Source organism: Sus scrofa, chromosome 4, assembly GCF_000003025.6.
Source record: "Sus scrofa isolate TJ Tabasco breed Duroc chromosome 4, Sscrofa11.1, whole genome shotgun sequence".
In the NCBI taxonomy this organism is placed as follows: Eukaryota; Metazoa; Chordata; class Mammalia; order Artiodactyla; family Suidae; genus Sus; species Sus scrofa.
Window position 1 is genome coordinate 110468285 of NC_010446.5, and position 20950 is coordinate 110489234.

General features: G+C 53.3%; 1 long non-coding RNA gene and 1 pseudogene across 1 annotated transcript; one reads left to right on the forward strand and one right to left on the reverse strand.

Annotated features, from left to right (window-relative positions):
- LOC110260354 lies at positions 2837-10043 on the forward strand. The gene is made up of 2 exons (XR_002343521.1): positions 2837-2957; positions 9707-10043. It is a non-coding gene; the product is annotated as an uncharacterized LOC110260354 (long non-coding RNA).
- Positions 6847-12731, reverse strand: LOC110260349 (annotated as a pseudogene).

Sequence of the window (20950 nt, forward strand, 5' to 3'; positions counted from 1 at the left end):
GGAGAAATGGGTGGATGCCTCCCTGAGCAGTTTCTGGACAGTTAGAGGAGAATCTGAGAGGCTGAAGAAGGAGGGGAGAGGAACCAAGCTGGAACCCTTGCTGCCTACGGGCAAATGCACTGAATGCCCGAGACTGCCCAGAGAGGCGCTGGCGCTGACCGCCGGGAGTCTTTGGGGTAACACCCTGGTCCGGAACTGAATTCCACCTGGGCAGTCTGGACTCTATCCTAAAGATTTGGGATTCTTGGAATTCTCCATTTCATTTGCACTGGGGGTTCTGAGGGTCACCCTGGGGACTCTGTAAGACTGGGTTATGCGATCATACTCCAAGGAGTTCCAATGGCAAAAGAAACCAGTGCACATGGACCCCTTGTCCACCCAGCCCAGTGGGAGGGGACTCACAAAGTCAGGGCTGTAAAGCAGATCCTGACTTTTCTGCATAACAGACATCCAGAAACCTGGTTCTCCAAAACATCCACTCGAATCTTCTCCTCCTCCTGTCTCCCCACCGCAGCCACACCCAGAGACCCACACCTCAGGGAGCCCACCCCAGTGTCAAGGCCAGGGGGCAAACGCCACCTGTCCCTTGCCCCAAACCCCCTTAGCCTACTCAAACATGTTGGCTTGCGAGCAATGTGTAGCGCAGCGATATGGCTTGCTTGGGTCAGCTTGTGAGCCCCGTCAATTAAATAGGGCAGCTGCAAAAACAAAACAGGCACAGGCACTCGGACCAACCGCCTCCCCTGCACCCTCCCTTCAGCAAGGGCACAGGTGACACCTGGCACTCACACAGCCTGGCCCATGGAGACACTTCCACTATCTACCGAAACACGAAGGAGGAGCGGGACCAGAGCATCGTTGAAAGACGGCGAAGAGCACCAGGAACTGAGACCGTGAGCACAAGCACCAGACCCTGAGACTGCCTAAGCTGGCAATAGGAGCTGGAAGAGAGACACCGTCCACTCTCCCCCACGGCAACCCAGCCCCCACACCTACATTGGGGAAGTCCAGCCCAGCTTGAATTGTCACTCAGCCACTGGCTTCTGTTCATAGTCGGGAGCTGGGGAAAGGAGATGCAGTGAAAACAACCCTCCCCACACACCAGCCCTCCTTCATCGGGACCCCCACGGGTCAGAGGCAAGACCTCCTGGAACAGGCGGAATCTGGATCTGAACCACTAAGACTCCCATGGAGACTCTGGGAAAGGACACTTAGAAAGCTCTGGAACCCTACACGAGAAGGCTTACAAACGGAAACCCATGCCAATGGGATAAAGGAGCCCAACAAAATCGCTCTCACGTCCTGCCTCACAGGCCACCTGCAACCTTCAAATGGGCCAAGAGGCCGCGGTCTGCTCCAGCTGGTAAGTGGCACAGGTAAGCAAGAGGCCGGACAGGGGTTCCTGGTCAACTAATCAGCATGCGTTGGGCAGAAGTCCGAAAGAGGATGCCATTGCAGTCCCGCATCGGTTACCGTTCGAGTCTGTTTAGTCCAGGAGCATTGGATGGCGGAGCCAGCTGGGAGACAGGCCATGACAGAGGTCAGAGGCGGGGTCCTGATGGCAGGAGTTTCACTGCTCCAGGTCCCTCCCCACCAGACACCCTTCCCGCGCAAGCCCACGTGACAAGGAAGGACGGAGGCTGGGGTTTGGCTTTGGCTCCAGCAAGCTGCCAAAAGAGAAGCCTGCTGGAGAAACCATCCCAGCGGCGCAGGCATTTCCTCCTCTCCCCCACCCCGCCCGCCTCCACCCTCCGCGCCCTCGTGGACCCCCAGCTGACCCCAGCTCCCCGGTGGTGTTGCAAAAACGCGAGATCTTGGGCGGCACTCCTTAAGCGCCCCCAAGCGAAGAGGCTTCAGCGAGGCTGGACTGAAAATTATCCTCCAATCGGCGAGGGGACCGGGCGCCAAGTCCCCGCCCTCCTCTCGGCCCGCCCAGCCTGCACCCCGCCCCTCCCGAACGCAGGCACCGCACCTGCGCGCAGCCCCAGGTTGGCAGAAAGAGGCCATCACCACGTCGCAGCAGCAGCGCTGGAAAGAGGAGCTCTCCGCGCGCAGAGGCTGAGGGCTGCTCGCTTCCCGCCCCACACTCGGACCTTGGCTCTGGCGGGGAGTTGGCCCTCCGCGCTCGCTGGGCGAACAAGCCAGAAGCTGAACAAAGGCTGGACTCTTTCTCTTCCCTTCCCTTCCCTGAGGGCGTCACTTAGGCTCGCGTGGGCTGCAGAGTTCCCTTCAGGCTCTGACTGCCAACCTCAGGCCAAGGAATGGAGACCTTAAATCTGCCCCTGTTTCAGGAGGAGCAGGACCCTCTCCCTGCATTTGGGAATCCGTGACAGCTGCGGTCCTCCTGAGCAGACCATCCGTGGGAGGGAAGAAACGCCCAGGTGAAGAGGCAGGAATAGGAAATGTGGTCTCAGGGTTCTCCTTTCAGAGACTGCAGGGGACTGAGAGTGACAATGCTCACATGCCAATTACTCAGGTAGGTTTATGGCCTCAGTTGTGAACCCAAATCCCTCACCAGGCCCAGCAAGGAACAGGGTGCTCAGGTGCAGCCCCAGAGTACACTGACAGACAGCTCCATGTCCCTCGCCTGACAGTGACAGTGACCCGGACTGTCCTGGTCACAGAGGGACTGTGACTGAGCAGGGGGAGAGCTGGCTAGGTACCCCTCCTCCTGCTGGGGAGTGGGCAGGGGCAGAGGGGGTGACAAGCCAGGAGCCTGGAGGGACCACAGCAGAGTACCCTGCATACCCTTGGCTGCCTGGGTCCGTAGATCCCAGCCACGACCCTGGACCTCTTACACATCTCTCGTTTTGTACAGGAGAGGCGGCTCAGGTGTCTATGATGATGTCCTGTCATCTGTGACCTGTGGTACACTCTGCACAAGAACAGTGTCCTAGCTGCCAGCATTCTTCTTTGAAGGCTCAAGATTATGTTAGAACCAGGACAACAGGACATAGGTTGGTCTTTGGTTCCTTTTCTCTGTGTAGAATATCTTACAAGGTGGTGGATATATGAAGACAGATGAGGCGTTCCCATCATGGCTGGGTGGTTAACAACCCGACTAGTATCCAGGAGGACGAAGGTTTGATCCTGGCCTTTCTCAGTGGGTTAAAGATCCAGAGTTGCCTTGAGCTGTGTGTGGTGAAGGTCGCAGGTGCAGCTCACATCTGGTGTTGCTGTGGCTGTGGTGTAGGCCTGTGGCTACAGCTCCGCGATTCGACCCCTAGCCTGGGAACCTCCATAGGCCACAGGGGCGGCCCTAAAACGACAAAAGAAAACAAAAAGAGAAAAAAGAAAAAAACAGATGAGAGGAACTTTAAAAAAGCCAAATGGCTTTTACAAGTTAAAATGCAAGGTTGGTAAACTACAGAAAAATAAGCTTACCATGAGCTCACACTTGATACACTTGATAAGGAAAGAAAGGTATGAACCTAGTATTCAATGGAGGCATGGGGGTCGAGAAGGGGGACTTTAGCTAATCCCTGTGAAATCGCAGAGTCAGAGTCTGCCATCTCTGCTAAGTGTCGGGGCTGGGAGGGTCTGTCACCCAAGACCTGCAGAGCTCGTCCCTGTGGAGGTGCTCCCCAGCCGTGCTGACCTTGCTGGTCCTCGGGCTCCAAGCTGAGGTCCAGACTCAGGATGCAGCTCAAGGTCAGGTGGATTCCCTGATCAGTTTACCCACAGGGAGGCAACGGTGGCCTCCCAAACATACACGGGCTTCACCCCATACCTCCTTATGGTTTCCATAGCTCATGAAGGAGTTTTCATGCTGAGTGTCATACATCTTCAGCTTGAGACAGAAACATAACTGGGTTCCACGGAGAAAATGGCTTTTCTGACTAACATTAAAGAGAAACCAACATTGAAATAGTAAAACAGAGTTCCGTCGTGGCGCAGTGGTTAACGAATCCGACTAGGAACCATGGGTTGCGGGTTCGGTCCCTGCCTTGTCACCGGGTTAACGTCCGGCGTTGCGTGAGCTGTGCTGTAGGTCGCAGACGCGGCTCGGATCCCGCGTTGCTGTGGCTCTGGCATAGGCCGGTGGCTACAGCTCCGACTCAACCCTAGCCTGGGAACCTCCATATGCCGCGGGAGCGGCCCAAGAAATAGCAACAACAACAACAACAACAACAAAAATAAAAAAAAAAAAATAAAAAATAAATAAATTAATAAGAAAATAGTAGAACAGATACTGTAGTGTAGGATTCTGCATCCACTTGTTCTTTTTTGGAAAAAACGGTGACTGAAATCCTGCCATAGAGCAGGCACTGTGGAGTAAGAAAGACCATCCTGCGTAATAAAGCCTGGAAGTCAGCTGGGAATGTCAAGGAGAGATAAATCACACTGGATCTACAGGAAAAGACTGGAACACATCCGGTAACTATCCAGAGTCTGTGGGCAGGTGGATGGCCGATATGTACAGATTTTTAAGTGAAATGTTAAGGGAGAAAAGAGCAGAAGCTGAGAGTGCATGCACACACCCATTACATCTGCGCACAAGTGGGCATGAATGAAGATCAAACGGATATTTGAAGTGACCCCCCCACCCAGAGCAAGTATAATTGGCTTAAGAGCTCTACCTTGAGCACCCACAGTCTCCCAGGGGCTGTTCTAGGTGTATGCTGTTCTGCTGCCAACACTGGGCACAAGAGAGACACCAGGACAGAGAAACAAAAATTGCTGCCCTCCTGGTATTTATGCCCTATGGGAGAATAGATGAAATACACAAGCAACGGAACAAGACAATGCCTGTGTATATCACCTGCGGGAACGGGCACCGTCTTAGCTGTAGGACTCTAGGGGGTCAGGTATGTGTACTTTCATGCAATCACCACCCAGACCAAGATAGGGAACTGTCAGGAATTCCCACCGTGGCAGAGCAGAAATGAACCCAACTAGTATCCATGAGGATGTGGGTTCGATCCCTGGCCTCGCTCAGTGGGTTAAGGATCCCGTGTTGCCATGAGCTGTGCTGTAGGTTGCAGACACGGCTCAGATCTGGCGTTGCTGTGGCTGTGGTGTAGGCCGGCCGCTGCAGCTCCAAATTGACCCCTAACCTGGGAATCTCCATATGCCACAGGGGCAGCCCTTTAAAAAAAAAGCAAGATAGAGAACTTTCCAGCACTGCTCCATCACTGGTCAGCTGACCTCTGACCTCTGTCGCCTTGGAGTCATCTTGCCTCTTGGTCATGTAAAGGGAATGAGGTAGTCAGTACTCTTTTGTGACTACACCCTTCTGTGCATTTGTGTCTGTGGGAATCACTGTAGCTGTTGCTGTGTGTTGCAGTAGCCCTTCCATTGTCATTGTAGGGTGTGTATTGTATAGCCTTCCGTCATGTGACTAAGGGGTTTGTAAGAACATATCACCGTTCATGGGTCCATTGTCACTCGCACTGAATCACATTTGAAACGTTGCTAGTTTGCGGCTTCTTAGAATAAAGCTTCTTTGAATATGACTGTCCCTGTCTTTTGGAATGCATGAGCATGAGCACACAGCCCTATTGGTATCTGACAAGGCAGGGGTTCCAGGGGCAGAAGGCCTTACACACTACTGGTTTCCCAAAGGAGGTGTCCCACCAGCGGTGAATGATGGTTTAAGGTACTCCTCGTAGTCAAGACCTGTTGTTGGTCTTTTACATTTGAGCCTATGTGGGGATATCCTTGGATTAACGTTGCTCGTAACTTCTCCAAATCCGGTGATGTCAGGCACGCTTCCCTATGCTTCTTGACTTTTGGGAAAGGCCGTTCCAGACTTGGGCCTTTTGATCATTGGGTGATAGGCTTGGCTATGCATTTTTGGAGATGTGTCCTTGGTAATTTGCAATAGATTTTCCCGGCTGAGCCTTGTCTACATGCTGGACCCCCAAGCCAGCAACTCTATAGAGTAGCACACTTTGGGAACACCTGAGCTCCTAGAAACTTCCTCTTAAGCAGACCGCTGGCCCACGTGCTTGGAAATTGCTTCCAGAGGATGCAGTGCAGAGGACGCATGGTGACTGGTCAATCAGAGACAGGAAACATATACCTAGGATGTTCACGGAAGGGTGTGAAGTAGGAACCAACAGTCCCCAGATCTGTACATTGACTTAAGACTTGGATACCCCGCAATGGCAAAAGGAAGCAAAAAAATATATATATATATATATAAGTATCTTCAGTTAAAGAAGAAAAAAAAAAAGGCCATCTACCAGAGAGTCACGGAAGACGGGCCTCACCCTTCTCGGAACACCGCTGAATTCTAGAAGCTCTGACTCCCTCAGAGGTCTGGGAGCTTCATCCTAGAATGTATGCGCAGCCAAAATCCTAGTTCAGTGTCCACGAGCACGACATTTTCACATATGCAAGGACTAACGCCACTTACTCGTGAGGAGCTCAGAAAATGCGGGCAGACAAGAAGGTCCCGAGTGGCAGCTGTGCAACAGCCGGGACAGGGCGCTTTGGGGGCGTCTGAGGAAAGAGTGCAGACAGGATCCCAGACATTACAGAGGTGCTGAAGCCACACGTCTGGAAGGACAAAGACTCCTGTCCCTGCCACAGGGGATTCCCAGCACTTCTGGCCTCACCCACAAAGACACACGGCGCTACAGAACCATGAGCTCTTCACAACCCAGGACGAAGGAAGGAGAAACGGTGGCTCCGAAGAGGCCGCCCTTCTACAGAGCGTGCCCGGAGGATTCCTGCTCGAGGTGTCCCCAACAGGAACAAGAAATCTCAACACCCCTCAAGCCCAGACAGCATCGCCAGGCACCCGCCTCGGACAGTGTCCCCACTCAGGCCCCAGGAAGCAGCAGGGCTGCTTGGAGAGCTCAGGGGGGCCCAAAGGGAAAAAAGATACCACACAGCAGGTGTGAGTGAGGCTTTACTGCTGATCAGGCAGGGCTGGGTGGGGACCACGCTGGGGAGCAGGGCCTACACGCTGGGCAGGGCTGGTCTTCAGGGCAGGGCTGGGCAGCTCAGGACTGAGCCCCACAGGCAAGGCCAGGCTCCACACGTCAGGCCTGAGCTCTCCAGGTCAGGCTGCTCACAGCAGGAGCAAGCACAGAAAGGAAGGCGGGTCTGGTTGGCCTCAGAGCAGAAAGATACCTTCAGCGCTGACTTCACGGCAGAAGGGCGGGAGGCTGCAGAGCGCTCAAGATCCTGGTGAATGCGGCCTGGGAAAGGCTTAGGGGCCACGTGAGGCCTGATGGGAACAAGGAGGACAAGCAAGACGTCTGGTCGTGGGCTGCAGGGAGGGCCAGCTGTCCTCCAGGGCCTGCTCCTCACTCCATCTCCTGCTTCAGGGCACTACTTGTTGCCCCACATGGCCATCTTTGTATACACGGGGTGTGGCAGGAAGCGGCTGGACCTCATGTAGGCTGAGATCCTCTCCAGGCCCTGAGGGTGGGAAGAGAAGCTCAGACATCAGGGTCAGCGGCCCCTGGGACTCAAGAGGCTCCACTCCAGACAGACACCGAGTTCGAGAACCTGGGCTTGCCCTTCCTCGTGGGGTCAAGGGGTCCACAAAAGACAGTCTTCCTGGGGTTCCTAGTTCTGGTCCCTTACCTCTTCAATGCCCTGTAACTCATGTGGTAACACTTCCCACCCAGGGACACGTTCCACTGTGCTGGGTGCTGTATATCCTCCAGAGGTGATGACGGCAGGCATAGCTCATTCTAGCCCACGTCCAATTACTGTGCTTCACAGATGGTGTGTCTTTTCCAAATGGAAGCTTTCGGAGTTCCCGTCGTGGCTCTGTGGTAATGAACCTGACAAGTATCCATGAGGATGCAGGTTCAACCCTGGCCTGGCTCAGTGTGTTAAGCATCCAGCACTGCTGTGAGCTGTGGTGCCACTTGTACCCACATTGCTGTGGCTGTAGTGTAGGTGGAAGGCTGCAGCTCCGATTCAACCCCTAGCCTGGGAACCTCCATAGGCTGGATTGTGGCCTTAAAAAGACAAAAAAAAAAAAAAAAAAAAATTAAGCTTGATATCAACCCTGCCTTAAGCAAGTTAATCAATCCCATTTTTTCAACAGCATTTACTCACTTCCTGCCTCTGTCACATGGGATGATTTTCTCAAAAACTCCCCCTTTTTCGTTGTGATTATGTTTGCTCTGGTGATTTGAATTCAGCCGTCTTTGATGTTGCTATGGCAAAGGATTACACTCAGTGAAGGCTCAGATGATGGTCAGCATTTTTCAGCAATAAACTATCCTTCAAGTAAGGGAGTACACACTTTGTTTAGACCTAATGCCATTGCACATCCTATCGATGGCGGTTCAGTGTAAACACAACTTTGCTGTGCCCTGAGAAACAAAAAAAGTCATGCGACTTGCTTCACTGCAACAGTCACCGTGTCGTGGGTGTCCACAGCCGAACAGAACAACTGCAATCTACCCAAGATACGCCTGGGGGTTGAGAAGGTCCACACAACTAACCTGAGTTCGTCTCCTGCATCAGGAGGGAACACCAGGTACCCAGAGAGGAAGCACCTTCCTCGTGTTCAGGCATCTAATCAGTTATACCCCGGAATGCAGCCCGGCTCTCTCTCCAATCCTGTGCTCTTGGCCAGGCACTACCCACAAGAGGACATGTCGTCTGCCTCACTGCTCGCAAACTTGCTCCATTGTCAGAGGGAAGCTTCTAGACCAGAGGGATGCCTAGACCAACAAAGACCCACACAAAGTGCCAGAGCAGCTTGCAGCACAGAACAGGTCGCATCCAATGACTCAGCAAAACCTGGATGAAAGGTGAGAGGAGGATAAGGAGCGGCCAGGTCAGGCCAGGCCAGGCCGACTCTAATCAGTCCACTTCAAGGACAGAGTCCAGCTGCCCCGCCTGGCACCTGAGCCCCGTCTCAATGGACCCCAACCTACTTCATCTGCCACTGCAGCCACCCAGGCAGTAAGACACGCAGGGGTGTCTGTGCACTGTCTTCCCAAGATGAAGAGTGCCTGGGAAGCTGCAGGGGTGCAAAGATCCTGGGGCTGCCTCTACCCACAGCCCAGGCCCCAACAGGCCACACGGCAGCTCCCTTGCCTGCCAGGCAATCATCTCGGCCCTTACAAAATGCTCAGGCCACAAGCCTGGAGCAGAGCCAGAAGGAGCCAGAAAACAGATTCAGGATGGGCATGGCAAACACACTGCAGGCTGCAAAACCTACTGCACCAATGCCTCAAGTGCCCAAATCTGTCAAAAAGCAAACTTTGCTACTCGGCCCCTGGCGGACTGAGGGTGACGGGTGATGAGCTGGGAGGTGAGGGCAGCCTGGGCTCCCCCGGCACCAAGGTGGCTGCACGCGCCACACACCTCGGGGGTCCTGTGTTTCTCCAGCTGCCCTGAGCCCCAGAGGGAGGGCACCAGAGCTGTGGGACGGCGGCATCCCCCCTGGGCCTGACACAGTGCCTCCTACAGAGGACAGGGTCAGATCAGTGAATGTGGCGACGGTCCCACCTCTGAGATGAATCTTGGTTTAGTGGAAGGCAGAAGGAAAGGGAGACGGGCAGGGAAGGAAAGGGCCCACAAGAAGAGACACAAGGCCCGCGACAGGACAAACTCCTTCTACGTGGGCATGTGCTCAAAACACAGCACTGCTGCGTCCTGGGAATCTCAGTACAAGCCCGGGGGCGGGGGGGGGGGGGGGTCTGATGGTTACAAAGCTGTGTGGGAATCAGGAACAATATTGTTCGTGGCTTCGATATTTAATACCAATCCTTCTGTGTCTCAGGTCTACTAATGCCAATGCCATACCAACTCTTGAAGGCTCTGCTTCATCCACACTGTCCAGAGCTGTAGTCCAGACAAGACAAGACCTGAGTGGTTCGTGTCAGCACAGGAGAGAGAGAGCCACTGACAGCTGTGCTTAGATGCCAGATGCTCTCTCTGCCTGGGAGCCCAGAGAGCCTGTCCTGGCTCTTGACGTTCGGCAATTACTGATCCTTTCAGCTGAACCCCTGATCTCTAATATGGGGGAGATCATTCTGCGACCCTGGAGGAATGCCGTTCACATCAAATTTGAGATATGGAAAAACCCAGAGCATAGATTCTGATGTGGCAGTCTGCAATGAACGCGAGCGAGTCTTCATTTTCCCTCCACAACGAGGCGAGCATCAGGGAGAAGAGGGAAGACAAAAGAGATAAGTAGTGGGGGCATCAGGAGACTCACCTCAAAGCGGCTGAGGAAGGCTTTCAGGTTTGGGAATTCATCCAGGCACTTGGGATCAAATATGCGGTACAGGTCAAGGACATCGTAAGCCAGGAAATCCACATAGGTGAGCTGCAGAAAGGCAAAGCTTGCATGGGCACCAAACGCCGAACCCGCAAAAAATGACAACCCCGGGTCCCCAAAGCCATCCCCTTACCTTGTCCCCTGCAAACCAAGGCCTCTTCCCCAGAAACTCGGAGAAGGGCTTCATCTTTTCAGGGATCTCCTTCAAGTACCCAGGCTTCAGTTTCTCCTGAGGCACAAAACAGCTGTCACCACCCTCACACACAGACTCCCTGGCACACAGCAGGCCTCCCAGGGCTGGCCGGATCCCAGCGGCCAGCGAGCAGCCACGTCCCCCGACGGCACCTGTTTCGGTGCCCAGGCTATGCTTTAACCCACTGTGGTCATTAGAGTCCTACTGGGTCCCACCTCCACCTGTGAGAGGGGAACGGAAGGCAAGGGCAAAGCCACCCTGTCCCTGAACCTGTCACCACTCAGCTCCAAACACCTGCCATGGGTCAGACCAGCAGTGCTGTGAGACCTGGCAGAGCTCAGGCCTCAGCCCTCAGGCACATCAACACTCAATGATTCGGGAAGGAAGGGCCTCTACGAAGCACTGCAAAGAGGGGGTAGAAATGGCGTGGTTGCCTGAGCAGTTTCTGCTCAGTTGCGGAGAATCTGAGAGGCTGAAAGGAAGGAGGGAGAGGAACCAAGCTGGACCCTGTGCTGCCTACTGGGCACATGGGCTGATGCCCGAGATGCCCAGGAGGAGGCACTGGGCTGACGCGGTAAACACCCTGTCCAGGAACAGAATTTCCACCTGGGGAGTCTGGACTCTTTGCTGGGATCGGTGGGATCTTGGATCTCCATTTCATGCACAGGGGGTTCTGAATTCACTATGGAACCTTATAAGGACTGACTTGGTAGATCAGCAGCTCCAAGAAGTTCAAATTACAAAAGGACCTGAGACAAAAGAATTCATTGATCTCCTTTCAAACCCTGTCCAGCCCTGCCCAGGGAGGGACTCACAAAGTCAGGGCTGTAGCAAAGACTGGCCAAGGCTTCAGATGTGTCGTTGGCCTGGTTCTCCAAAACATCCACTCGAATCTTCTCCTCCTCTGTCTCCCCACCTGCAGCCACACCCCAGAGACACACCCTCAGTAGCTCACTCTGGCCAAGGCCAGGGCAATGCCACCTGGACCCTGCCCCCATCCCCCAGCCCCACTCACACATGTTGTGCTTGCGAGCAATGTAGCGCAGGATGGCGTTGCTCTGGGTCAGCTTGTGAGCCCCGTCAATTAAGTAGGGCAGCTGCAAGAACAACAGGCACAGGTCGCTCGGGCCACCAGGTTCTCCTGCACCCTCCCTTCAGCAAGGGCACAGGTGACACCTGGCACTCACACAGCCTGGCCCATGGGAGCCACTCCACTATCTACCGAAACACGAAGGGAGGAGCATCATGGAAAGACGGCGAAGAGCACCAGGAGCTGAGACCGTGAGCACAAGGCACCAGACCCTGAGACCGCTAAGCTGGCAAAGGAGCTGGAGAGAGACACCGTCCACTCTCCCCCACGGCAACCCAGCCCCCACACCTACATTGGGGAAGTCCAGCCCAGCTTGAATTTGTCACTCAGCCACTGGCTTCTGTCATAGTCAGGAGCTGTGGGAAAGGAGATGCAGTGAAACAACCCTCCCCACACACCAGCCCTCCTCATGGGGACCTGCCACCGGGTCAGAGGCAAGACCTCCTGGAACAGGTGGATCTGGCATCTGAACCACTATGACTCCCATGGCAGCTCTGGGGGAAAATGCACTTAGGAGGATTTGGAAGCTACACGAGTAAGGCTTACTAAGCACTGGGCAACCTCTTAGGGGAACCCATGCCCAGGGCTGGTACAGGCACCCAGCCATGGACTCTCACGTCCTGCCTTGGTGGCCAGCTGCACCCCCAAAGGGTTTGGGAAAGGGCAGATCCCTGTGGCAGCCGGTGGAGCCTGACAGAGGCGGGCCACAGGGGTCAGGACATGGCATGCCTGGCCCGAATCAGCACGACCTGAACAGAACAGGATGCCATTACCGTCCCCCATCGTGTACTTCTTCTCCTCGTAGCTGGAGTCTGTGTACTCCAGGAGCAGGCGGATGGCGTGGGCCAGCTGGGAGAGATTGTCGTGCCAGAGGTCAGAGGCGAGGCTCCCCAAAGCTTCTCTTTCCCTGTTCCCGGTCTCCTCGCACACCCCAACACTCCCACCCTCACCCCCCTGCTCCGCAGGCCCTGGAGAAGGGTCGTGGCTGCAGCACGCCCTGGGAATCACTTTCAGTTCCCAGCTACACAGCCTTTGCTCGCCGCTCCGCCTCCATCCCACCCTCCCTGCCAGACCCCTCGCTCACCCCACGGATGTCCCAGTAACCCAGGATCAGAGTCATGGTGTTGGTTTCTGAGCCCTGACCCGACAAGCTTCGCCACAGCTGGGCTGGAAATTTATCCTCTGACCTGGTAGTGAAGGCGGGGCGGGAAGTGCACCGCCCTCTCCTCGGCCCCGCCCTCCAACCCAGCCCCAACGGGGCAGTGCCTTTGCCAACTGCAGCGCCAGGCCAGGTGGAGGGAGATCTGCTTCCTTCTCCCAGCCAAGGGTTCTCTGGAGCCCAGGTCAGCCGCTGAGATGCCCAGGGCTTCCTGGGTTGCTGCCCTGGTCCCGCCCCCAGTCAGACCTCTGCTAAATCGGAGAGGGGCTTTGCTCTCAGGAAAGCAGCTTAAATCACTGGGGCAAGGCTCTTCCCCTTCCTCTTCCCGCTCAGGCACCAGTCAGCTCTGCTCCTGGGCTTCAGAGGTCCCACGGGCTCTGCCAAGCTCTGGCTGCCAAGATAAGACCAAGAGGGGTGCCCCTCAAGCCCAGAGTTTAATTGGTCCCCGTCACGGGAAGACCAGGAGACCCGGCGATCCTAAAGCTCCCCCCACCTGTTTATGATCCCTGACAGCCTCGAGTCTTCCAGAAAACACTATCCCAGAGATGGGAAGAATCATCCAGTTCACGGGGCAGAAAAAGGAAGTGTGGTCTCAGTGCCTTTGTTCCGGGATTGAGGAGGACCCCCGCTCTTCTGCCACGTGCCTAAGAGAGAGAATGATCAAGTATAAATTCACCGCAGAGTTCCTGCTGTGTCCCAGTGGGTAAAGAATCAGGCACTTTTCTCTGCCGTGGGGTCTGAGGTGCCCTCCCTGACCCCTGGTGCAGTGGGTTAAGGATCCCGGTTGCCACGGCTCTGGGGTAGGTCACAGCAGCAGCTGGGACTTCGATCCCCGACCCAGGAACTTCCATATGCCCCAGGTGTGGCCAGAAAAATAAAGGTAAGTGAATCAAGGGATTCATGTCCCAGGTCGTGAATCTAAATGCAGAACCAGGCCCAGCAAAGCACATACCCAGGTGCGGCCTCAGACCTATCCTGACAGCCAGGTAAATGTCCCTCACATTGATACAGTGACAGGAAGGGTGGGGGACACGGAGGGAATGTGACCGAGGCGGGAAGAGCTGACCTCTGAGCAGCCAGGTGCCTCTCCTGCCAAGGAGGCCAGAGTGGGGTGGCAGCCAGGAACCCGGAGGACTGTCCACAGGACCACAGTCAGAGCGGGCCCAGCACAGCCTCAGCTGCCCAGGTCCATGGATTCCAGCCCTGATCCTGGACCCTCCCACCGTGTGGTTTTATGCAGGAGAGGGTGCCCTTTGAAGTCACTCTGTGACCTGTGACTTCCACTCCAACCTCCAAAAAAGCAATATCCTACCTGTCAATGTTTCTCTTTGAAGGGGGAAGACTTTTTTTTTTTTTTTTGCTTTTTAGGGCCGAACCCAGGGCAGATGGAAGTTCCCAGGCTAGGGGTCGAATCCAAGCTACAGCTGCCAGCCTATGCCACAGCTACTTGAAATCCCAGCCACATCTGCAACCTACACCACAGCTCATGGCAACGCCGGATCCTTAACCCACTGATCGAGGCCAGGGATCAAACCTGCATCCTCATGGCTCCTAGTCAGGTTTGTTAACCATTGAGCCATGAAGGGAATGCCCGAAGACTATTTCAAAATTAGGAGAGCAGGAGTTCCCGTTGTGGCTCAGTGGTTAACGAATTCTGACTAAGAACCATGAGGTTGCTGGTTTGATCCCTGGCCTTGCTCTGTGGGTTAAGGGTCTGGCGTTGCGTGAGCTGCGGTGTAGGTTGCAGATGCAGCTTGGATCCCATGTTGCTGTGGCTCTGGCATAGGCTTGGCAGCTACGGCTCCGATTAGACCCCTGGCCTGGGAACCTCCATATGCTGCGGGTGCGGCCCTAGAAAAGAAAAAAAAAAAAAAAATAGGAGAGTAGGACATAGACTGGCCTGTGCTTCCTTTTCTTTATTTAAAGGGTACTACAAGTCAGTGGACATATGAGAACAGATGAGAAGATCGTTTTTTAAAAACTGGGTTTCCAAGTTAAAATGTCACATTGACTAGAAAATTAAGTTAGAATGGGGTAAAACAGAGAGATCGGATTAAGATGGCAGAATAGAAGGAGTGGAGTTCAACTTCTCTCCTAAAGACAACAAAATTTCCAACCAAATGCTGAGCAATCTTCAACCAAATGGACCAGGAACTTTCAAAGAGATATCCTACTCCAGAAGACAAAGGGGAGGCCACGCCAAGAGGTAGGAGGGGCGATTACGTGATGTAAGCAACCCCATACCTCCCGGGTGGGAAGCCCCACAGACTGGAAAGTAACTCCTTCACAGAGACTCACCTACAGGAGTGAGAGTTCTGACACAGGTGCGGATCTGGCACTGGGAGAAAGAGCCCCCGGAGCACCTGGCGTTGTAGGCCAGCGGGGCTTGTACACAGGAGCTCCACAGGACTGGGGGAAGCAGAGACCCCATTCTTTTTTTTTTTTTTTTTTTTTTTTTTTTTTTGTCTTTTGTTGTTGTTGCTATTTCTTGGGCCGCTCCCTCGGCATATGGAGGTTCCCAGGCTAGGGGTTGAATCGGAGCTGTAGCCACCGGCCTACGCCAGAGCCACAGCAACGCTGGATCCGAGCCGGTTCTGCAACCTACACCACAGCTCACGGCAATGCCGGATCCTCAACCCACCGAGCAAGGCCAGGGATAGAACCCGCAACCTCATGGTTCCTAGTCGGATTCGTTAACCACTGCGCCACGACGGGAACTCCAAGACCCCATTCTTCAAAGGCACACACAGACTTTCACATGCACTGGGTCCCAGGGCAAAGCAAAGTCTCCGTAGGAATCTGGGTCAAACCTGGCTGCAGCTATGGGAGGACCTCCTGGGAAGACAGGGGTGAATGTGGCTTGCTGTGGGGGAAGGACATTGGAAGCAAAGCCCTTGGGAATAGTCAGCAGCCTGCCTTTCTCTGGAGGTGGCCATTTTGGGAAAACCTGGCCCCACCCATCAGCACTGAGAAGCCCCAGGCCAAACAACAATCCGGGTGGGATCACAGCCCCGCCCCTCAGCAAACAGGCTGCCTGAAGACCCCCCAGGCACCCAGCCACCTCTAATCTCACCCAGAGACAAGCCCAACCCACCAGAGGGATAGGAATCCGCCTCACCTGCCAGTGGGCAGGCACCCTTCCCTCCCACCAGGAAGCCTACAGCAAGCCCCCATACCAACTTCCGCCACAAGGGGGGCAGACGCCAGAGTAAGAGAGGCTACAACTCTATTTGTAAAACGGTCCCCACACCAAAAACCTATGAAAATGAAAAGGCAGAGAACTATAACTCAGATGAGGAGAAAGAAAAAACCCCAGAAAAACAGCTGAGTGATCAGGAGATTCTCAGCCTCCAGGAAAAAGACTTTAGACTGTTGATGCAGAAGATGTTGCAAGACATTGGAGATAAACCGGAGGCAAAGGTGGATAATTTACAGGAAACGCTGAGCAAAGAGATACAAGATAGAAAACTTCAGCAAGAAGAGGTGGAATTACCACCCAGACCAAGACAGAGAACTTTTCCAGCACTGCTCTGTCTCTTCAGTGAGAAGACCTCTCCCACCTCGGATTCAGGTTGCCTGTTGATCATGTAAATGGAATGATGTGGTAGGTACTTTTTGTGTCTACACCCTTTTGTCCACACTGTGAATAGGAAAATCATTGTGTCTGTTGTTGTCTGTCGCAGTAGCCCTTTTACTGTCATTGTAGTGTGTGTATTGTATAGCATTCCATCATGTGAATAATGGATTTATAATAACATCACAGTTTATTGGCCCATTCTCATATTGATAGACATCTGGAAAGTTGCTAGTTCTTGGATTTTTAAAATATATCTGCTTTGGCAGGACAACCGGCAGCCAAGGGAGCGGGACGAACGCATCAGGATCGCTGTGTTGCCAGATGGATCCCCGGGCAGGCATAGAGCCTGGTCCTGTTCCTCCTGGACTCATTTCCTCTACCGTGGCCATGGCTGGGGCCTTCAAAACAAAAAAATGCCTCCTGTGGACTGTGGATCTATGATGGAGGATTCTGGCATATTGACTTTTTTTCCAATGCCAACCAGCACATACATTTTTGCCACAGCGAAAAGGCGCCACAAAAGGGACAGATGAGCGAATATGGTAATGCGGTATGTTTCCCTTGTTTTAAAAAAAGGTAATATTTAAAATCATCATGTTGGGAGTTCCTGCTGTGGCACAACAGGATCCATTGGTGGTGTCGTTGTAGCACCAGGACTCAGGTTCGATTCCCTGCCTGGCACAGTGGGTTGAAAGGATCCAGCATTGCCACAGCTGTGACTTGGGATCTGGTCCCTGGCTTGGGAACTCAATAAGCCTCAGCGCGAGGCAGCCAATACACACCCACATACCTACCTAAATATGTATGCAAATAAATAATTTGATTAATTAATTTTAAGAAAGCAACGTCACTGCCAGGACAGGGGGTGGGGGCAGAGTGTGCAGGCAAAATAAAATAATACTCATAAAAGTATTTGAACATGTATGCTTTCAATAAAGGAAAAGAGGGAGTTCCCGTCGTGGCGCAGTGGTTAACGAATCTGACTAGGAACCATGAGGTTGCAGGTTCGATCCCTGGCCTTGCTCAGTGCGTTAAGGAGCCGGCGTTGCCGTGAGCTGTGGTGTAGGTGGCAGATGCGGCTCAGCTCCCGCGTTGCTGTGGCTGTGGTGTAAGCCGATTTTCGGGTAAATGTCCTTTGTTGATTAGCAATATTCTGTCTCAGCTCAGCCTTGCCTGAATACTAGACCCACAAAATCAGCAACTATTTATGGTAGCGGTTTGGGAACTCCTAGCTCCTAGAAGCTTCCTCTTAAGCAGACCCTGGCCAGTGTGGTTGGAAGTTAGTTCCAGTGGATGGACTGCAGAGAGATGAATGGCGACCGGTCATGGTGGAGAAAACGGATGCCTAAGATGTTCGTGAAAGGGTGTGATGGAAGACTTGTTGCAATATAGGAAAGGCATTCTAGCTTACCCATGATTTATTTGAGACATGATGCCAACTAGAACAGCCTATTTTGTGGCCTGTCAAACAGGCAGTATATATCGACTTTAACCATCAGAGAAAAGAATGCATTTAAAACTCAGAACGGAGTAACGGTGGTTCAGGCATCCAAAATGAAGCCAAATGCCATCTCAAATGTGGTTTCAGACATGTTCTTGCATCACAGAGAACTTCAATATTCTGAGCTCTATCAGACTCCAGGACAGCACCAGCAATTCTCAAAACAGTAGCTACTAGCCCTGCCGGCTGCAACCTTGTGGTCCCAAGGTCTCCTCTTGAAAGTAGGCAACCCGTTCGGACCTCCAATCAATCCTTGCTTAAGCGCCCACACGTCTTGCCAAATTCAATTCAAATTCTTCACAACTTACATTCTTTTGTGATTTTTTTTTTTTTTTTTTTTTTTTTTTTTTTTTTTTTTTTTTGCCTTCTGTATGTGTATGGCCATGCCTAGCAGAAACCCCTAGGCAGGAAAAGACCAGAAGAAATTCTTGGTACATTTCCTAAGTCAAATAAGCCTAAGAGGAATCCCTAGGCAGAAAAAGACTTGAAGGAGCTTTGGAGTGAACTGATTTGGCTGACTTTTTTTTTTTTTTTTTTTAGTGTGGCTTAAAATTGGAAAGATGTGTACTTTATAATAAAAAGAAACATAAAGAAAATGAGAAGTTGTGCAATATTTTTTTGTCTTTTTGGCTTTTCTAGGGCTGCTCCCCGTGGCATATGGAGGTTCCCAGGCTAGGGGTCGAATCCAAGCTATAGCTGCCAGCCTATGCCACAGCTACTTGAAATCTCACACATGTTGTGCTTGCGAGCAATGTAGCGCAGGATGGCATTGCTCTGGGTCAGCTTGTGAGCCCCGTCAATTAAGTAGGGCAGCTGCAAGAACAACAGGCACAGGGCACTCGGACCAACCGCTTCCCCTGCACCCTCCCTTCAGCAAGGGCACAGGTGACACCTGGCACTCACACAGCCTGGCCCATGGGAGACACTCCACTAATCTCTCCGATTGCTGTAAGCTGTGGTGTAGACCCGGCAGCTACAGCTCCAATGAGACCCCCAGCCCGGAATTTCCATGTGCCGCAGATGCAGCCCTAGGAAGACTAATAATAATAATAATAATAATAATAATAAGCTGGAGAGGACTTGCCTGGTCTGTGGCACGTCTCCTGTGAGCCGGATCAGAGGGAGTCAGGTCCTGTGCACTGGTCATCTTCAGATGCTGCGACAGATCGAGGGCCCTGCTGCTCCCTCCCCCTTCCTCTGCCCCCCGCCCCCCAGCACATGCCTCTCACCCAGCAAATATCTTTGCTGACTCTGGGGCGTGAGCAAAAAGCAGCAGCAGGAATCGGACTCTGTGGCCTGCTGGGAAGAAGGAGGAGTGGGCAGCCAGAGAGGCGGTGAGGAAGCACGAAGGGCATTCAGGTTTCCCAAGTTTCACGTGTGCACTGAGGGTTTTTTGTGTGCCCATCCCTCTGTGAAGAGCTTTCTATATGGTCCTGAGTGTCCGCAACAAACCAGTGCAGGAGACCTTGGTGGCCCCCTTGTATAGATCAGAGAACTGAGGTACAGAGTTTAATGGCCAAGATCGCAGCTAACGAAGTGAAAATCTGTATCATGAAACAGTGATTTTTAACCCAGGAATCACCAAGTCAGATACCTCCCAGCAAGGTCTGGATTGGGCAGGTGAGAGGCATCAGAGAGGGGTGGGGCTTGTGGCCAATTGGAGTACATCCCTGACTCAGGGCTCTCACATGCTCAGTCTTTTATCAGGTTGTGCCAGCCACACCACCACAGCCAGTTCTGCCACACCTGTCTCATCCACTGGCCTCTCCACAAAAGCTCTCTTTCCCCGCTGCCACCACCCAGATCCTCATACTTGGGTGCTACAGAGCCTCCTCCACAGCCTTTGTGCCTCTAGCCTTACCCATGCTGCTCCGTCTGCTCTCCAGGGCCAGGCACTTTCCCTTCTCTGAGCACCCAATCCTACAGAGACTCACCTCACCTAACATGCAGCACTCACTAGCCCACCCCAGGGACCACCCCAGGGTAGGAGGAAGAAGGACTTTGCAACTAAACGGTTCTAGGTTTAAATCCCAGCTCTGCCATTTGCCAGCTGAGTCACCTCGGATAAGTTACTTAACTTCTCTGACCCTCAAATGTCTCTCTCAAGAGAGCTGGCACGGGGGTGGGGGGGGTCTTGCATCCTGATGAGAGCTAGCATGCAGAGTCCTTAGGCCCATGAAATATACTGACACTTGTAAAGTGCTCAGCACAGTGCCAGGTGCCCAGGAGCTATTTGCCCCATGTGGAAAATGCAGGCTGAGAATAGACTGTCACCTCTGAGCCTGGGAAGGGGGTGGGGGGACTTGCCTAGCTAATGAGTGGAACACTCAGGTTTCAAATCCAAGTCAGTTTCTTGTGTACAAAAGGGAAACAGGGAGTTCCCGTCATGGCTCAGCGAAAACAAATCTGACTAGCATCCGTGAGGACTCAGGTTCCATCCCTGGCCTCACTCAGTGGGGTAAGGATCCTGCATTGTGGTGATCTGTGGTGTAGGTCACAGACGCGGCTGGGATCTGGCATTGCTGTGGCTGTGGTTCAGGCCTCAGCTGCAGCTTTGATTCGACCACTAGCCTGAGAACCTCCATATGCCGCAAGTACAGCTCTAAAAAGACAAAAAAAAAGGAAAAGAAAAAACAAAAGGGGGATGAACTCCAGACACCACGTGGTCCTACCAGATGTAGAGAAGATGCCTGTGATGGGGTGGATGCTTTGCATCTGCCCAGCCTCCTTGGGGAGGTAGGAGGGGAAAGGGGGCGGGGCTAGATCTGAGCTGAGCCAATCCGGGATCCCCGCCCAGAGCAGGCCTGCGGGGCAGGGCGCCTCAGCCCGTCCAGGACCCTGGATCTGATTCTTGGACGTAATAAATGTTAAAACTGCACCCACAATCCCTCACTAACTATAAGCCTTCGTTGCTTGAAATGTAGTTTTTCTTTTTCTTTTTTTTTTTTTTTTTTTTTGTCTTTTTGCCATTTCTTGGGCCACTCTCGCGGCATATGGAGGTTCCCAGGCTAGGGGTAGAATTGGAGCTGTGGCCGCCGGCCTACACCAGAGACACAGCAACGCGGGATCTGAGCTGCGTCTGCGACCTACACCACAGCTCATGACAACGCCGGATCCTTAACCCACTGAGCAAGGCCAGGGATCGAACCTGCAACCTCATGGTTCCTAGTTGGATTCATTAACCACTGAGCTACGACCGGGAACTCCATTGAAATGTAAAAGG